We start from the raw sequence: 18,537 nt of genomic DNA on the forward strand, positions 1-18,537 counted from the left end.
CATTCAGTGGGACTTGAACCCGCGCCCTAATGAAAAGTGTAGGAACGAAGTATGTCTACCAGGGGGGGGGGTGAATGGGAGTTTTAAAATTTCATTCAAAAATCTCAAACCTCTCGGAACCCAGCAGCAGAGCGAACAAAAATAGGGTATAGTGAGCGAATACGAACTACCGAATGGAAACTAAAACATGCATCGAGGTAAATCACATGATTGAACACAGTACGAATGTAAAGATGGAATAGAGTTAACCAGTGATGCTCGATGGCGACAAGGTATTTGTTTCACCAGTTCCTCCTTCTGCACAAGGACTACGTCTGGTTGTAGGGGTTGTGATTTAACACAGAAGATAAACTCTCTTCGTCCTATTCTCCTCGACAATTTGTTCGTCAACCAATGCCGATAACTCATGGTAGATACTTGAGGTGATCTTCGAACCTATACCGACTTCTTACTAGAGAACCACAATCACTCTTGGTCTCTGAAGAAATTGACACCTAACCGTCTAGAGAGTTTGCAGCTCTCAAGAGTAATAGTCGAAGCGTACTGAACTTAGATTCGAGTGATCCTGAACCACTATCTAATTTTTCGGCTCTAGGGGTTTTCTCTCGGTGGATTTTAAACTCCAATCACTCGGAGAGGGAGTTGCTCAACAATCTTCTCAGAATCAAACGGAGCAGCCGCTAGACAAAGTCGGCGCGGGGTGGATATTTACAGCCGCAGCCTTCCCGGATGGGAAATGACCATTTTGGACACGCGGTCCAGCCAATGGTCAACCGACACGTTCACAATGGGCGGATTTTAGAGCAACGGTAAAATTACTTGCGGAACAAGTAATGCTAACTCCTCGTTCTGAGACAAATCTCTCCCAGCGAAGAAGATCACAGTCTCTTGCTGGCAAGTATTTGCTCGGAACACAAAGAGATTTCTCTCGCAACTTTCATATGATTTGGGTTTAGCATCAGAGAATCAAAGTTTCGAACGCTACACCCCTCTTAATAGTACGGTGGTCCTATGACTCAATAAAGAGAAGATAAACAACGAAATAAAAGCTACGTCTTCACTTCGTCTTCAAACTTCTCGAACGTAGTCAATTCCTTCGGACAGTCACGAAACCAATTGCTTCTTGTCAGCAATTTTTTTGGGGGGTCACTCTTGTCATCATAATCTTCGGTGATAACCTTCACTGCTGTGCAGGGGATTATCTTCGTCGTTTGAATCAAACTCCTCTTGATTCTAGGGACCTGTTACTCTGTGTGCACTAGCAAACCACATAAGTCCCATACTGTTTATGTCAACAATCTCCAAAATATAAGGAGGCAGGTCATTGCACCAAGAATCTCCCCCTTTTTGGATGATTGTTGACAAAACAGATAATCATCAAAGTGAAGATAGATAAGTGAAAAGGAATCTGAATAAGAGTGACTAAGTGTTACTTTTCTCTAAGATGAAATAGACTCCCCCTAAATGTATTCAGGGTTAAAGATATGAGTTTAATTCTCCTGCAAATGTTAAAGTATACAGAGGAAATTTCAATCATTCGAGTCAATGATTCGCACTGATGATATATAATCCATAAAGATCATAGTGCAATGATTCATAACTTTTGATAATAATTCCACCTGCAAAACAAATGCTTCGAGAGAAATAGTGCAGCAGGAGGGTTATTAACATTACATCACGAAAGTATTACATCCAAAAGTTTCAACCTCACACAGAACCAAACCAAAGAAACGCAGAAAGCAAGTCTATCGAAACTCGATGTAATTCTGCCCCCTTTTGTCAACTAGTGTAAAAAAGGTGACGAATAACATGAGTGCAAAAGACTAGAACTTGGTTCACTCAGAGGCATTGATATGTCTCCAACGTATCTATAATTTGTGATTGCTCCATGCTATTATATATTCTGTTTTGGATGTTCAATGTGCTTATTTATACACTTTTATATTATTTTTGGGACTAACCTATTAACCCAAGGCCCAGTGCAAATTGCTATTTTTTTTGCATATTTCAGTGTTTCACAGAAAAAGAATATCAAACGGAGTCCAAACGAAATGAAACCTTTGGGAGCGTGATTTTTGGAACAAACGTGATCCAGAGGACTTGGAGTGGACGTCAAGCAATCAATGAGGAGGCCACGAGGCAGGGGGCGCGCCTACCCCCTGGGCGCGCCCTCCACCCTCGTGGGCCCCTCGTAGCTCCACCGACCTACTTCTTCGTCCTATATATACCTACGTACCCCCAAACCATCGAGGAGCACCACGAAAACCTAATTCCACCACCGCAACCTTCTATACCCGTGAGATCCCATCTTGGGGCCTTTTCCGGCGCTCCATCGGAGGGGCATCGATCACAGAGGGCTTCTACATCAACACCATAGCCTCTCCGATGATGTGTGAGTAGTTTACCACAGACCTTCGGGTCCATAGTTATTAGCTAGATGGCTTCTTCTCTCTCTTTGGATCTCAATACAAAGTTCTCCTCGATCTTCTTGGAGATCTATTTGATGTAACTCTTTTTGCGGTGTGTTTGTCAAGATCCGATGAATTGTGGGTTTATGATCAAGATTATCTATGAACAATATTTGAATCTTCTCTGAATTCTTTTATGTATGATTGGTTATCTTTGCAAGTCTCTTTGAATTATCAGTTTGGTTTGGCCTACTAGATTGACCTTTCTTGCAATGGGAGAAGTGCTTAGCTTTGGGTTCAATCATGTGGTGCTCGATCCCAGTGATAGTAGGGGAAACGACACGTATTGTCTTGTTGCCATCGAGGATAAAAAGATGGGTTTATATCATATTGCATGAGTTTATCCCTCTACATCATGTCATCTTACCTAATGCGTTACTCTGTTCTTATGAACTTAATACTCTAGATGCATGCTGGATAGCGGTCGATGTGTGGAGTAATAGTAGTAGATGCAGGCAGGAGTCGGTCTACTTGTCGCGGTCGTGATGCCTATATACATGATCATGCCTAGATATTCTCATAATTATGCACTTTTCTATCAATTGCTCGATAGTAATTTGTTCACCCACCGTAATACTTATGCTATCTTGAGAGAAGCTACTAGTGAAACCTATGGCCTCCGGGTCTATTTTCCATCATATTAATCTCCCGTCAACGAGCTATTTCTGGCACCGTTTATTTTGCTTTCTTTACTTTTAGTCTTTATCATAAAAATACCAAAAATATTATCTTATCATCTCTATCAGATCTCACTTTTTCAAGTGGCTGTGAAGGGATTGACAACCCCTTTATCGCGTTGGTTGCATGGTTCTTATTTGTTTGTGTAGGTACGAGGGACTTGCGTGTGGCCCCCTACTGGATTGATACCTTGGTTCTCAAAAACTGAGAGAAATACTTACGCTACTTTGCTGCATCACCCTTTCCTCTTCAAGGGAAAACCAACGCAATGCTCAAGAGGTAGCAAGAAAGATTTCTGGCGCCGTTGCCGGGGAGTCTACGCACAAGTCAAGACATACCAAGTACCCATCACAAACTCTTATCCCTCGCATTATATTATTTGCCATTTGCCTCTCATTTTCCTCTCCCCCACTTCACCCTTGCCGTTTTATTCGCCCTCTCTTTCCATTCGCCTCTTTTTCGCTTGCTTCTTGTTTGCTTGTGTGTGGGATTGCTTGCTGGTCACGATGGCTCAAGATAATACTAAATTGTGTGACTTTGCCAATACCAACAACAACGATTTTCTTAGCACTCCGATTGCTCCTCTTACGATGCTGAATCTTGTGAAATTAATGCTGCTTTGCTGAATCTTGTCATGAAAGATCAATTCGCCGGCCTTCCTAGTGAAGATGCCGCTACCCATCTAAATAGCTTTGTTGTTTTGTGTGATATGCAAAAGAAGAAAGATGGGGACAATGATATTGTTAAATTGAAGCTATTTCCTTTTTCGCTTAGAGATCGTGCTAAAACTTGGTTTTCATCTTTGCCTAAAAATAGTATTGATTCTTGGAATAAGTGCAAAGATGCTTTTATCTCTAAGTATTTTCCTCCCGCTAAGATCATCTCTCTTAGAAACCATATTATGAACTTTAAGCAACTTGATCATGAACATGTTGCACAAGCTTGGGAGAGAATGAAATTAATGATACGTAATTGCCCTACACATGGTTTGAATTTATGGATGATTATACAAAATTTCTATGCCGGATTGAATTTTGCTTCTAGAAATCTTTTAGATTTGGCCGCGGGAGGCACTTTTATGGAAATCACTTTGGGAGAAGCTACTAAACTCCTAGATAAAATTATGGTTAATTATTCTCAATGGCACACTGAAAAATCTACTAGTAAAAAGGTGCATGCAATTGAAGAAATTAATGTTTTGAGTGGAAAGATGGATGAACTTATGATTCTTTTGCTAATAAGAGTGTTTCTTCTAATCCCAATGATATGCCTTTGTCTACTTTGATTGAGAATAATAATGAATCTATGGATGTGAATTTTGTTGGTAGGAACAATTTTGGTAACAACGCTTATAGAGGAAACTTTAATCCTAGGCCGTATCCTAGTAATTCCTCTAATAATTATGGTAATTCCTACAACAAATCTTATGGGAATTTTAATAAGATACCCTCTGATTTTGAGACTAGTAAGAATTCATGATTTCTCAAAAGAATTTCAATGCTTTGCTTGAAGAAAAACTGCCTAAGATTGATGAATTGGCTAGGAACGTGGATATAATTTCTCTTGATGTTGATTATTTGAAACTTAGATCTATTTCACCTAAGCATGATATCAATGAGTCTCTCAAAGCCATGAGAATTTCCATTGATGAGTGCGAAGAAAGAAACGCTAGGATGCGTGCTAAGAAAGATTGCTTTGAAAAGCGTGTTCTGCTAGTTTTCATGATAATAAGGATGAAGATCTAAAATTAATTGATGTGTCCCCTATTAAATCTCTTTTTCTCAATATGAATCTTGATAATGATGGGACTGGAGATGAGTTAACCTTAGTTGAATGGCGTCCCAATGATTTAGAGTTTTTAGATCTTGATGCAAAATTTGGTAAAAGTGGGATTGAAGAGGTCAAAACTTTAGATAGCAATGAACCCACTATCTTGGATTTCAAGGAATTTAATTATGATAATTGTTCTTTAATAGATTGTATTTCCTTGTTGCAATCCGTGCTAAATTCTCCGCATGCTTATAGTCAAAATAAGGCTTTTACTAAACATATCGTTGATGCTTTAATGCAATCTTATGAAGAAAAGCTTGAATTGGAAGTTTATATCCCTAGAAAACTTTATGATGAGTGGGAACCTGCTATTAAAATTAAAATTAAAGATCATGAATGCTATGCTTTATGTGATTTGGGTGCTAGTGTTTCCATGATTCCAAAAACTTTGTGTGATATGTTGGGTTTCCGTGAATTTGATGATTGTTCTTTAAACTTGCACCTTGCGGATTCCACCATTAAGAAACCTATGGGAAGAATTAGTGATGTTCTTATTTTTGCAAATAGGAATTATGTGCCCGTAGATTTCATTGTTCTTGATATAGATTGCAATCCTTCATGTCCTATTATTCTTGGTAGACCTTTCCTTAGAACGATTGGTGCAATTATTGATATGAAGGAAGGAAATATTAGATTCCAATTTCCGTTAAGGAAAGGCATGTAACACTTTCCTAGAAAGAAAATAAAATTACCTTATGAATCTATCATGAGAGCCACCTATGGATTGCATCCCAAAGATGGCAATACCTAGATCTATCCTTGCCTTTATGCCTAGCTAGGGGCGTTAAACGATAGCGCTTGTTGGTTGGCAACCCAATGTTATTTTAATTTTTTTCTTTTTGGTTCTGTTTAGGAATAAATAATACATCTAGCTTCTGTTTAGATGTGGTTTTGTGTTTTAATTAGTGTTTGTGCCAAGTAGAACCTTTGGTAAGACTTGGGGAAAGTCTTTGCGATCTTGCTGTAAAAAACAGAAACTTTAGCGCTCACGAGATTAGCTACAACTTTTTACTGGAGAGTGCTATTTAGTTGATTCTTTTTGCAGATGATTAATAGATAAATTACTCACATCCAGAAATTTATTTAGAATTTTTGGAGTTCCAGAAGTTTTCGTTAGTTACAGATTACTACAGACTGTTCTGTTTTTGACAGATTCTGTTTTTCGCGTGTTGTTTGCTTATTTTGATGAATCTATGGCTAGTAATGGAGTTTATGAACCATAGAAAAGTTTGAATACAGTAGGTTTAACACCAATATAAATAAATAATGAGTTCATTACAGTACCTTGAAGTGGTGTTTTGTTTTCTTTCGCTAACGGAGCTCACGAGATTTTCTGTTAAGTTTTGTGTTGTGAAGTTTTCAAGTTTTGGGTAAAGATTTGATGGATTATGGAACAAGTAGTGGCAAGAGCCTAAGCTTGGGGATTCCCAAGGCACCCCAAGGTAAAATATAAGGACACCAAAAAGCATAAGCTTGGGGATGCCCCGGAAGGCATCCCCTCTTTTGTCTTCGTCCATCGGTAACTTTACTTGGAGCTATATTTTTATTCACCACATGATATGTGTTTTGCTTGGAGCGTCTTGTATGATTCGAGTCTTTGCTTGTTAGTTCTCCACAATTATCCTTGCTGTACACACCTTTTGAGAGAGACACACATTATTCAGAATTTATTAGAATACTCTATGTGCTTCACTTATATCTTTGAGTTAAGCAATTTTGCTCTAGTGCTTCTCTTATATCTTTTAGAGCACGGTGGTGGTTATATTTTCTAGAAATTATTGATCTCTCATGCTTCACTTATATTATTTTGAGAGTCCTTTAGAACAACATGGTAATTTGCTTTGGTTATAAAATTAGTCCTAAGATGATAGGCATCCAAGATAAAAACTTTTAAGTGCATTGAATACTAAGAGAAGTTTGATACTTGATAGTTGTTTTGAGATATAAAGGTGGTAATATTAAAGTTGTGCTAGTTGAGTAGTTGTGAATTTGAGAAATACTTGTGTTGAAGTTTGGAAGTCCCGTAGCATGCACGTATGGTAAACGTTATGTGACAAATTTGAAACATGAGGTGTTCTTTGATTCTCATCCTTATGAGTGGCGGTCGGGGACGAGTGATGGTCTTTTCCTACCAATCTATTCCCCTAGGAGCATGTGCGTAGTGCTTGGTTTTTGATGATTTGTAGATTTTTGCAATAAGTATGTGAGTTCTTTATGACTAATGTTGAGTCCATGGATTATACGCACTCTCAACCTTCCATCATTGCTAGCCTCTTTGGTACCGTGCATTACCCTTTCTCACCTTGAGAGTTGGTGCAAACTTTGCCGGTGCATCCAAACCCCGTGATACGATACGCTCTATCACACATAAACCTCCTTATATCTTCCTCAAAACAGCCACCATACCTACCTATTATGGCATTTCCATAGCCATTCCGAGATATATTGCCATGCAACTTTCCACCGTTCCGTTTATTATGACACACTTCATCATTGTCATATTGCCTTGCATGATCATGTAGTTGACATCGTATTTGTGGCAAAGCCACCATGCATATTATTTCATACATGTCACTCTTGATTCATTGCCCTTCCCGGTACACCGCCGGAGGCATTCATATAGAGTCATATTTTGTTCTAAGTATCGAGTTGTAATCATTGAGTTGTAAATAAATAGAAGTGTAATGATCATCATTAATAGAGCATTGTCCCAAAAAAACAGAAAGGCCAAATAGAAAAAAGAGAGGCCCAAAAAAAGAGAAATAAAAAGGGACAATGCTACTATCCTTTTTCCACACTTGTGCTTCAAAGTAGCACCATGATCTTTATGATAGAGAGTCTCTTGTTTTGTCACTTTCATATACTAGTGGGAATTTTTCATTATAGAACTTGGCTTGTATATTCCAACGATGGGCTTCCTCAAATGCCCTAGGTCTTCGTGAGCAAGCAAGTTGGATGCACACCCACTTAGTTTCTTTTGTTGAGCTTTCATACATTTATAGCTCTAGTGCATCCGTTGCATGGCAATCCCTACTCCTTGCATTGACATCAATTGATGGGCATCTCCCTAGCCCGTTGATTAGCCGCGTCAATGTGAGACTTTCTCCTTTTTTGTCTTCTCCACACAACCCCCATCATCATATTCTATTCCACCCATAGTGCTATATCCATGGCTCACGCTCATGTATTGCGTGAAAGTTGAAAAAAGTTTGAGATTACTAAAGTATGAAACAATTGCTTGGCTTGTCATCGAGGTTGTGCAAGATGAGAGCATCTTGTGTGACGAAAATGAAGCATGACCAAACTATATGATTTTGTAGGGATGAACTTTCTTTGGCCATGTTATTTTGAGAAGACATAATTGCTTTGTTAGTATGCTTGAAGTATTATTATTTTTATGTCAATATTAAACTTTTATCTTGAATCTTTCGGATCTGAACATTCATGCCACAATAAAGAGAAATACATTGAAGAATATGCTAAGTAGCATTCCACATCAAAAATTCTGTTTTTATCATTTACCTACTCGAGGACGAGCAGGAATTAAGCTTGGGGATGCTTGATACGTCTCCAACGTATCTATAATTTTTGAATGCTCCATGCTATTATATATTCTGTTTTGGATGTTTAATGGGCTTATTTATACACTTTTATATTATTTTTGGGACTAACCTATTAACCCAATGCCCAGTGCAAATTGATGTTTTTTTGCCTATTTCAGTGTTTCGCAGAAAAAGAATACCAAACGGAGTCCAAACGGAATGAAACCTTCGGGAGCGTGATTTTTGGAACAAACGTGATCCAGAGGACTTGGAGTGGACGTCAAGCAATCAACGAGGAGGCCACGAGGCAGGGGGGCGCGCCTACCCCCTGGGCACGCCCTCCACCCTCATGGGCCCCTCGTAGCTCCACCGACCTACTTCTTCCTCCTATATATACCTACGTACCCCAAAACCATCGAGGAGCACCACGAAAACCTAATTCCATCACCGCAACCTTCTGTACCCGTGAGATCCCATCTTGGGGCCTTTTCCGGCACTCCGCCGGAGGGGGCATCGATCACGGAGGGCTTCTACATCAACACCATAGCCTCTCCGATGATGTGTGAGTAGTTTACCACAGACCTTCGGGTCCATAGTTATTAGCTAGATGGCTTCTTCTCTCTCTTTGGATCTCAATACAAAGTTCTCCTCGATCTTCTTGGAGATCTATTTGATGTAACTCTTTTTGCGGTGTGTTTGTCGAGATCCGATGAATTGTGGGTTTATGATCAAGATTATCTATGAACAATATTTGAATCTTCTCTGAATTCTTTTATGTATGATTGGTTATCTTTGCAAGTCTCTTCGAATTATCAGTTTGGTTTGGCCTACTAGATTGATCTTTCTTGCAATGGGAGAAGTGCTTAGCTTTGGGTTCAATCATGCGGTGCTCGATCCCAGTGACAGTAGGGGAAACGACACGTATTGTATTGTTGCCATCGAGGATAAAAAGATGGGGTTTATATCATATTGCATGAGTTTATCCCTCTACATCATGTCATCTTACCTAATGCGTTACTCTGTTCTTATGAACTTAATACTCTAGATGCATGCTGGATAGCGGTCGATGTGTGGAGTAATAGTAGTAGATGCAGGCAGGAGTCGGTCTACTTGTCGCGGACGTGATGCCTATATACATGATCATGCCTAGATATTCTCATAATTATGCACTTTTCTATCAATTGCTCGATAGTAATTTGTTCACCCACCGTAATACTTATGCTATCTTGAGAGAAGCTACTAGTGAAACCTATGGCCTCCGGGTCTATTTTCCATCATATTAATCTCCCGTCAACGAGCTATTTCTGGCACCGTTTATTTTGCTTTCTTTACTTTTAGTCTTTATCATAAAAATACCAAAAATATTATCTTATCATCTCTATCAGATCTCACTTTTGCAAGTGGTCGTGAAGGGATTGACAACCCCTTTATCGCGTTGGTTGCAAGGTTCTTATTTGTTTGTGTAGGTACGAGGGACTTGCATGTGGCCTCCTACTGGATTGATACCTTGGTTCTCAAAAACTGAGAAAATACTTACGCTACTTTGCTGCATCACCCTTTCCTCTTCAAGGGAAAACCAACGCAGTGCTCAAGAGGTAGTAGGCATCTCCAGAAGAACTGTCTGAAGAGAGTGTTGCTTCGTATGTGATGAGAGTGGCTTCGGCTTGAGCAGTAGGAGTTTGTCCTTCAGGGATAGCTTGGTGCTGAGAAGACGAGGGCATATCTGGAGCAACCACTTGAGGAACACGAGATAGCAGATTTCCTTCGGCAGGTTTCTCTGTCGGTGAGGTAGCTTTAGATTCATGGAGCAGTTTGTGAAGATTTAAATGAAGAGGATCAGTAGTTGGCTCTCGAGCAGGCAGAGAAGGAGTATGCCTATCTTGGAAATCTTCGATAGAAAAGCCTTTGTCAATGTAATCATAAAGCTCTTTGAGATTGACATTGAGAAGTTGTTTCTCGGAGAAGAACTTTCGGAGGAATTTCCAGAGCCGTTTCTTGTTCTCATCCACAATCATATGCACAATTTTGGTTCAATTGTTGATTGCATTCAGCTCGGAGGTGAGATGTTCTTTCTCGCGTCTATCCTCAGCAATGTGCTGCAACATCAGTTGTTGTGTGCGTAGACTGACTTCTAGATGCGATGGAGGTTGATGCATTATCATTCGGTCACACCGAGGGAGTCGTGGTCCAGCAAAGTGCTTGTGATGTCTTGAGGGCTTTACACGGGTGATTTTCCCGAAGAAATATCTTGCATGATCTTCAAGGTGTCGTAAACTGGAGGTATGAAACTTTTGTGACTTTGCTTCGCCAGACCTCATGTGCGCATGGCGTAATCAATCACTTTCTGGATCCATGGAGCATAAACTTTGAGGCAATGCGGATGTTGAGCAGAGTCCTTCAAGATGCACAAAAACATGTCCTCAACATCGAAGATGTATCGCTCAGAGATTGCATATATGGCATTTCGAAGAATATCTGAGATGGAGTTGTCTGGGTTCATCCCGGCCAGAGGGCAAATAGTGTATGCGAGCAAATGATAAAGAGTCTGATTCTGGAATGTCAAATGCTCAGGCAAGGAAGGACCAGTATAATCACAAATCTTATCTTCCATAGTGCACCAAAAGTTTCATCAGAAATAACATCAATATTGTGTACCGAATTTCATTTGTTCCATGCTCAAAATGAGGGAAATGAAAGTGCAAGACAAATCGGTTGAAGAGCACTTGATGCGTTTTCCTTTTGTCATCCATTCCATGATCCATTTTGTGCTGTCAGATTCATCATTAGAGATGTATAGAGTGGCATAAAATTGCAGAATAATCTCTCGGCTCCATGGATGTTCGAATGCAAACACATTGGTAAAGAAGAAGTCTTCCAGATCTTGTAGCAAGTGAGTGAAGCAGCCAATATTCTTCATAGCTGGAATGTCTAGAAATTCATGCAGAAAAATCTTCTTGCTGTCATAAAGAACCCGAGAGTAATATATAGCCTATTCTTTAGTCCACAAATGAGGCGATTCAGATGTGAGCGGCCCCTTATACGGGTTGTCTTGAAAGAAAGTGGGATGCGTATTCCGATTGAAAAGCGGGCCTTTGGCGCCAACACCTGTTGAGAACAAAGGCAGTGCTTCATGAGGATAAGGATAGTTTAGTTCGTCTTCCACTGAGATCACTTCATCACCATACACAACCGAGTTAGTATGATGAGCAGAGATAGATTTATGCTCGGAGGTACCAATGTCTGGTATTCTTTGTGCTGTGTCAATAGACAACTTCATTTGAGAAGCAGCAGGTTCCTTTTCTTTAGACACTGAGGCAGAATTCAGCATGGGAGCCTGGGGCTTAGGTTGGGAGCCTGATACGAGGACACTTTGGTTGGGCCAAGGGGTAAGGCCCATGGGGCTTTAGGTCGGTGCAAAAGGAAGTTTTGTGGAGGTCGGGGACCAGACGCCAGGGACCCTGGTGTCTAGGCCAGACACCAAGGACCGTGGCGTCTGGTGCTGGAATCCGAGAAGGAATCTTCCTTACATTCCAAACCTATTTTGGGGAGGCCCTCTCCCCAAGTAACGACCCCGGGGCTCAACATATAAATAGAGGAGCAGGGCTAGCCCCTAGAACACAAGTTTTTGAGCCTTCTCTAGTTGGTCCTAGTTGACTAATTAGAGCTAGCCCTACCTACCTCTAATCCTTATAATTAGAAGCCTAGTGTGGTTCTAATCTCCTCCCTCTAATTCATCCTCCGCTCTAAATCCGTTGTGCTTGGCGAAGCCCTGCGGAAATAGTTTCCCCACCACCATCACCACGCCGTCGTGCTGCCGGAACTCATCTACTACTTCGCCCCTCTTACTGGATCAAGAAGGCGAGGACGTCATCGAGATGAACGTGTGCTGAACGCGGAGGTGTCGTACATTCGGTGCTTGATCGGAACAGATCGTGAAGGTGTATGACTACATCAACCACGTTGATAAACGCTTCCGCTTAGCGATCTACAAGGGTATGTAGATGCTCTCCCACTCTCGTAGCTATGCATCTCCATGGATAGATCTTGCGTGTGCGTAGAAACAAATTTGTTTTCCATGCAACATTTTCCAACAACTATAATAACAAAGCTCATGGCACATCAAGATCGTGCCAAATCAAGAACGCGGGAGAGAGAGAGATTAAACACATATCTACTGGTACATACCCTCAGCCTCTAGGGTGAACTACTCCCTCCTCGTCATGGAGACCGCCCGGATGATGAAGATGGCCTCCGGTGGCGATTTTTCCCCTCCGGCAGGGTGCCGGAAAGGGCCCTGGATGAGATCACTTCGGAATAGAGGCTTGCAACGGTGTAGTGGAAGTTCTTGGTTTCTTTCTGGGATTTTCTATATTTATAGAATTTTTTGGCGTCGGTCTCACGTCAAGGGGGCCCATGAGGAAGTGACAAGCTCGGCTGCCCCTCCCCGGAGGGAGGGCGCCCCGTTTGAGCTTGTCGTGTACTTGTAGGTCTTCTGGTCATCCCACGAAGCTTCGGGGGTCTCATATGTTCCAAAAAAATCACCAAAAAGTTTCAGTCCAATCCGAGAACTTTTATTTCTGCACAAAAATAACACCATGGTATTTATGCTGAAAACAGCGTCAGTCCGGGTTAGTTCCATTTAAACCATATAAAAGTGAACCAAAACCATATAAAATTATAGTAAACATGTCATGCATACTTTATAAATTATAGATACGTTGGAGACGTATCAACTATCTCCTTCTCGGCGAAGCAAGTGAGCCACCCACTGGAGTGAATGCCTCCACATTGAGCATTGGAGGCGGTTTTGCTTTGCACGTGACATAGGAGTGCGCGACCAGCGGTGGTAGATGACTCGGCGTCATCCCAGCATGACCTCCACGTTGTCGACCATGCTAGTAGGGCGGCCTGGAGGAGGAGGCGACAGTTTTGCGAGCGTCAGATCCAAATCCGCGTTGGCGTGTTCATGTTGCAACAATGATGCCCAGGCAGGGAAGCCCCAGGGCAGGGTCGACGCGGCAGTGCAAGCCAGCGAGGTGAGGAGCCGGGGTAGGTTGGGGAGGAAGGTGGGCAGCGACAGCGATGGCAAAAAGGCAGAAATTGGGGTGGAGAGCGACGGGGTGGAAGATGAGAGGAGAAAGAGTGATTTTGCCGCAGAAATAGTGCGGGGGTGGTGGAAGAGGAGAGGAGAAAGAGTGATTTTGCCGCAGAAACGGTGCAGTCAGCTCCAAATGTGCGGGCTCCGCCTTAGTTTTGGATGGGCTGGTGGTGTTGGAGTTCTACGTGGCTGGTGTCCGGACTCCTGCAAAGCCCCCTGTTTTGGACCTGATTTACGGGAAGACGGAAGTGCATACTGGTCTGCGGACGGATGCGGAAGTTCGTTGGATGACTCGAGAGATCCGGACTGCTCGGTATGGACGGATGATGGAGGTTTGAGGTCCGCGTTAGAGATGCCCTTGAGATTTTTTTTATAACAACGCCCGACCCGAACACAGCACCGGACCCATGTATTCTCTGTTCGAGTCTGGTCAAACTGGGTCAAGGGTTTCGTCTTCCAGTCGCTCCACTCATGATCCTCCTCCTCTTATGTCGATCACGCTCTAGGGAGGCGCCGCCGCCACCGCCGGCAAACCTCTGCGATTGATCGCATCCGCTAACACCGACATCACATTGCCCCGTCCACCATCGTCCTCTGACCCCCCCTCGTCTAGGGCTGCGGAAGCAGCGACCACCGCGGGCGCTGCGAAGCACCCTCTCCCCCGCTTCCTCGTCGGCCCTACCCTCTCCAACGATGATCTGCACACATCGGACTGGGAAACCCCATCCACCCCCGCTTCATCCACAGTTGCGGTAGCGGCCGCCGCCGCGGCCGCTTGTGCCATAACCGGCTGCCACATGCCACGGCATTGGAGATTTTTTAGATTTCTATCTCTTCGATGAAGGCGCATGAGGGGCGACCGCGGAGGCGACCGCGGGGACGACTGCGGGGGGCATGCCGCGGCGGCGACCCGGACGACCTCGTCCTCTCAGCGCTGTGGCAGTCGGTTCTGGGCCCTCGCCGACTGATAATCCCCAAGTGCAAGGAATCATCGTAGCAATTTCCAAAGGTGGAAGTGATAAGTATGGAGTGTCGAAGCCACGAGGAGCTAAAGGTAAGATCAATATTCTCTCAAGACCTATCTGCCACTGATACGACTCTACGTACACCGAACGTTTGCTTCCAACTAGCAACGAGAAATAAAACTATGTTGTGGGTATGAAGAAGATAACTTTGTATGATATCGGAGAGCTAAAATATAAAAGTAGGTGCCGTTATCATGAAGTTAGAATATATTACTAAATATTATAAATAGCGAGTGTGGAATAATGGTGGATCGGTGTGTGAAATTGTCCTAGGCAATCGTCAACAAGACCGGTAATCACTATTGCAGTTTCATATGAGGGAGAGGCATAAGCTAACATACTTTCTCTACTTGGATCATATGCACTTATGATTGGAACTCAAGTGTGACGCCCCCGATTCAATCATACACTAATCATACACACAAACGTGTACGATCAAGATCAGGGACTCATGGGAAGATATCACAACACAACTCTAAAAATAAAATAAGCATACAAGCATCATAATACAAGCCAGGGGCCTCGAGGGCTCAAATACAATTGCTCGATCATCGACGAGTCAGCGGAAGCAACAATATCTGAGTACAGACATAAGTTAAACAAGTTTTCCTTAAGAAGGCTAGCACAAACTGGGATACAGATCGAAAGAGGCGCAGGCCTCCTGCCTGGGATCCTCCTAAACTACTCCTGGTCGTCGTCAACGGCCTGCACGTAGTAGTAGGCACCTCCGGTGTAGTAGGAGTCGTCGTCGACGGTGGCGTCTGGCTCCTGGGCTCCAGCATCTGGTTACGACAACCAGGAAGAAAGGAAAGGGGGGAAAGGGGGAGAAAAGCAACCGTGAGTACTCATCCAAAGTACTCGCAAGCAAGGATCTACACTACTTATGCATGGGTATCCGTGTAACGGGGCAATATCGGTGGACTGAACTGCAGAATGCCAGAATAAGAGGGGGATAGCTAATCCTGTCGAAGACTACGCGTCTGGCAGCCTCCATCTTGCAGCATGTAGAAGAGAGTAGACGGTAAGTTCACCAAGTAGCATCGCATAGCATAATCCTACCCGGCGATCCTCCCCTCGTCGCCCTATGTGAGAGAGATCACCGGGTTATATCTGGCACTTGGAAGGGTGTGTTTTATTAAGTATCCGGTTCTAGTTGTCATAAGGTCAAGGTACAACTCCGGGTCATTCTTTTACCGAGAGACACGGCTATTCGAATAGATAAACTTCCCTGCAGGGGTGCACCTCCCGAAGTGATCACGGCCCAGTAGTATAGCATGGCAGACGGACAAGAGTGTAGGGCCACTGATGGAACACTAGCATCCTATACTAAGCATTAGGATAGCAGGTAAGGGTAACAACTGTAGCAACAATGACATGCTATGCAGCAGAATAGGATTAACCAAAAGCAGTAACATGCTACACTACTCTAATGCAAGCAGTAGAGAGAAGGAATAGGCGATATCTGGTGATCAGGGGGGCTTGCCTAGAAGCTTTGTTGTACAAGAAGAAGCGTCATCGGTGACGTAGTCGTACTCGGTGGCATCAGCGCCGGTCTCGGGGTCTACCGGGGAAGAAGAGGGGGAAAGAAACAGTAAATACAGAGCAAACAAAGCATCACAAAACATAACAAGGCAATACGCGGTGCTAGGTATACCCTAACGTGGTAGGAGGTGATACCGACGAAGGGGGGAAACATCCGGGAAAGTATCCCCGATGTTTCGCGTTTTCGAACAGATGAATCGGAGGGGAAAAGTTGCATATTTGCTATGCTAGGGATGTGTGGCGGACGAACGGGCTGCGCATCCGGATTCGTCTCGTCGTTCTGAGCAACTTTCATGTTCAAAGTATTTTCATCTGAGCTACGGTTTATTTTATATGATTTTTCTAAAGTCTTAAATCATTTTAGAATTTATTTAATTAATTTAATTTATCATTATCCAGAATAGTATTTGCTGACGTCATCATGACGTCAGCAGTCAACAAAGGTGTTGACTGGGTCGCTGACGTGTGGGTCCCACTGGTCATTGACTTAGTTAACTAAACAGGTTTAGTTAAATTAATTAAAGTGATTAGGTTAATTAATTAGGCTTAATTTAGATTTAACATGATTAATTAAGTTAATTAATTAGCTTAATTAATTAGTCATATTATTATTATTTATTTTATTTAACTTTTTTATTAAACCGTTCTGGGCGTGGGCCCCGTTCGTCATAGGCCCTAGGGGCTTAACGGGGCGGGCGTGGGTTAACGGGCGTAGCCGACGACATGCGCCAGCCCGCCCCTGTCAGGGCACTGCGGGGCAAGGAACCCACCAGGGCAGCGGCGAGGCGCGCGCAGCCACCGGCGAGTGGCGGTGGGGCGCTGCAGAGTAGCAGGGCGGCCCCGTGGAGGACGGCGCCGCGGGGAGGGAGAAGAGGCCGGGGCGGCACGACAGTAGCGGAGCGGGGGCCACGGCGGCGTGCGGGTGGCGGAGCAAGGCGGCTGCGGGGGCGGAGCAGAGCTGCGGCAGAGCAGGGGCGATGGGAGGCGGTGACGGGCAGGGGCTCGACGACGGGGTCGGTGGTCGGCGGGACCGCGCGCCGATCAGCAGTGGGAGGCGCGGCTGGCGGCTCGTAGCGGCTGCGAGGCAGCAGGGGCGAGGCGCGGAGCACGGGGCAGGCGCGCGCGCGCTTCGGCGCTGCCAGGAGGGGGCTGGCCACGGCGCGGGCGCACGAGGCGCGCGCAGCGCGCGGGGGGCACGGGTGGTCGGCGCGGTGAGCAGGGGAGGAGGCGAGGCCTGCGCGACGGCAGCGGAGCAACAGCTCGAGCAGCAGTCGCGGCAGGAGAGCAGCGGCAGGGGTCCTCACCGTGAGCTTGTAGGGCAAAGGCAGCGGGGTTCGAGGTGGGGGATGGGGACGACGTGCATAGGGGGAGGCAGGTCGGCGGGGTAGACGACGAGGTGGCTCCGACGAGGCCCGTGGAGCTCCGGGCGGCGGCGAGGTCGCTGGGCGACCGGGGCTCGAGCGGCGGGGTCGGCGATTCGTTCCCCCGATCCAGATCTGGATCGGGGACGAGGAGGGAGTGCGAGGGAGTGGGGGGAAGTGGGTGCGGTAGCAGTTAGGGTTCGGGATGTGGGGGGATAAGGGAGGCGGGGTGGGCCGATCGGTTGTGGCCTGGTGGGCAGCTGGGCCACGGCCCAGCAGGGGGGTTTTGTTTCTCTTTCTTCTTTCTTCTTTTTTTAATCTTATCTGTTTTTATTTTATTTTCACTTTTCTGTTTTCTATTATAGTTTTAATAGCTTTTAGTTTTGTAAAATTATAAGACCAGTACCTAAATGGAGGTTGCAAATTAGCCCACTGCCACAATATATTTTGGTATTTAAAATATTTAGTTCGTATTTTTATAAATTTCAAAAGGGCATTTATAATAGGTTTAGCTGCTGTTTTATTTATTTTAGTGCATTTGAATACTTTACAGAAGTGTGGTTTCTTCTCCATAATTACCTACGCATTATTTGGCACAGCCCGAACATTTTAGTTTTAAAGTTTGAAAACTTTTGTTGGTTGCCTTTTATTCAATTTTGAATTTGAATTGGTTTTTGAACTAACGCGGGATTAACTACAGTGACAGAGGTGACGTGGCATCAATAGCAGGGAATTACTGTAGTCTAATTATCCGGGCGTCACAATTCTCCTCCACTACAAGAAATCTCGTCCCGAGATTTAAGAGGGGAGTAAGGGGGAAAGTTCTGGTTACGATATTCTAATGGATCTTCTCGAAGAAGTTAATCCCTTTCGTTGATGTCTTCAATTCTTTATTCCAATGCATCATGATAAAGTTGTCGTCCTTTCTTTGGGAAGTCCATCGTACTTACGAAAGGATAAGGGGCAGCTCAACTACGACAGAATGCTTTTGAG

The sequence above is a fragment of the Triticum aestivum genome, chromosome 2D (genome assembly GCF_018294505.1).
Source record: "Triticum aestivum cultivar Chinese Spring chromosome 2D, IWGSC CS RefSeq v2.1, whole genome shotgun sequence".
NCBI classification, from domain to species: domain Eukaryota; kingdom Viridiplantae; phylum Streptophyta; class Magnoliopsida; order Poales; family Poaceae; genus Triticum; species Triticum aestivum.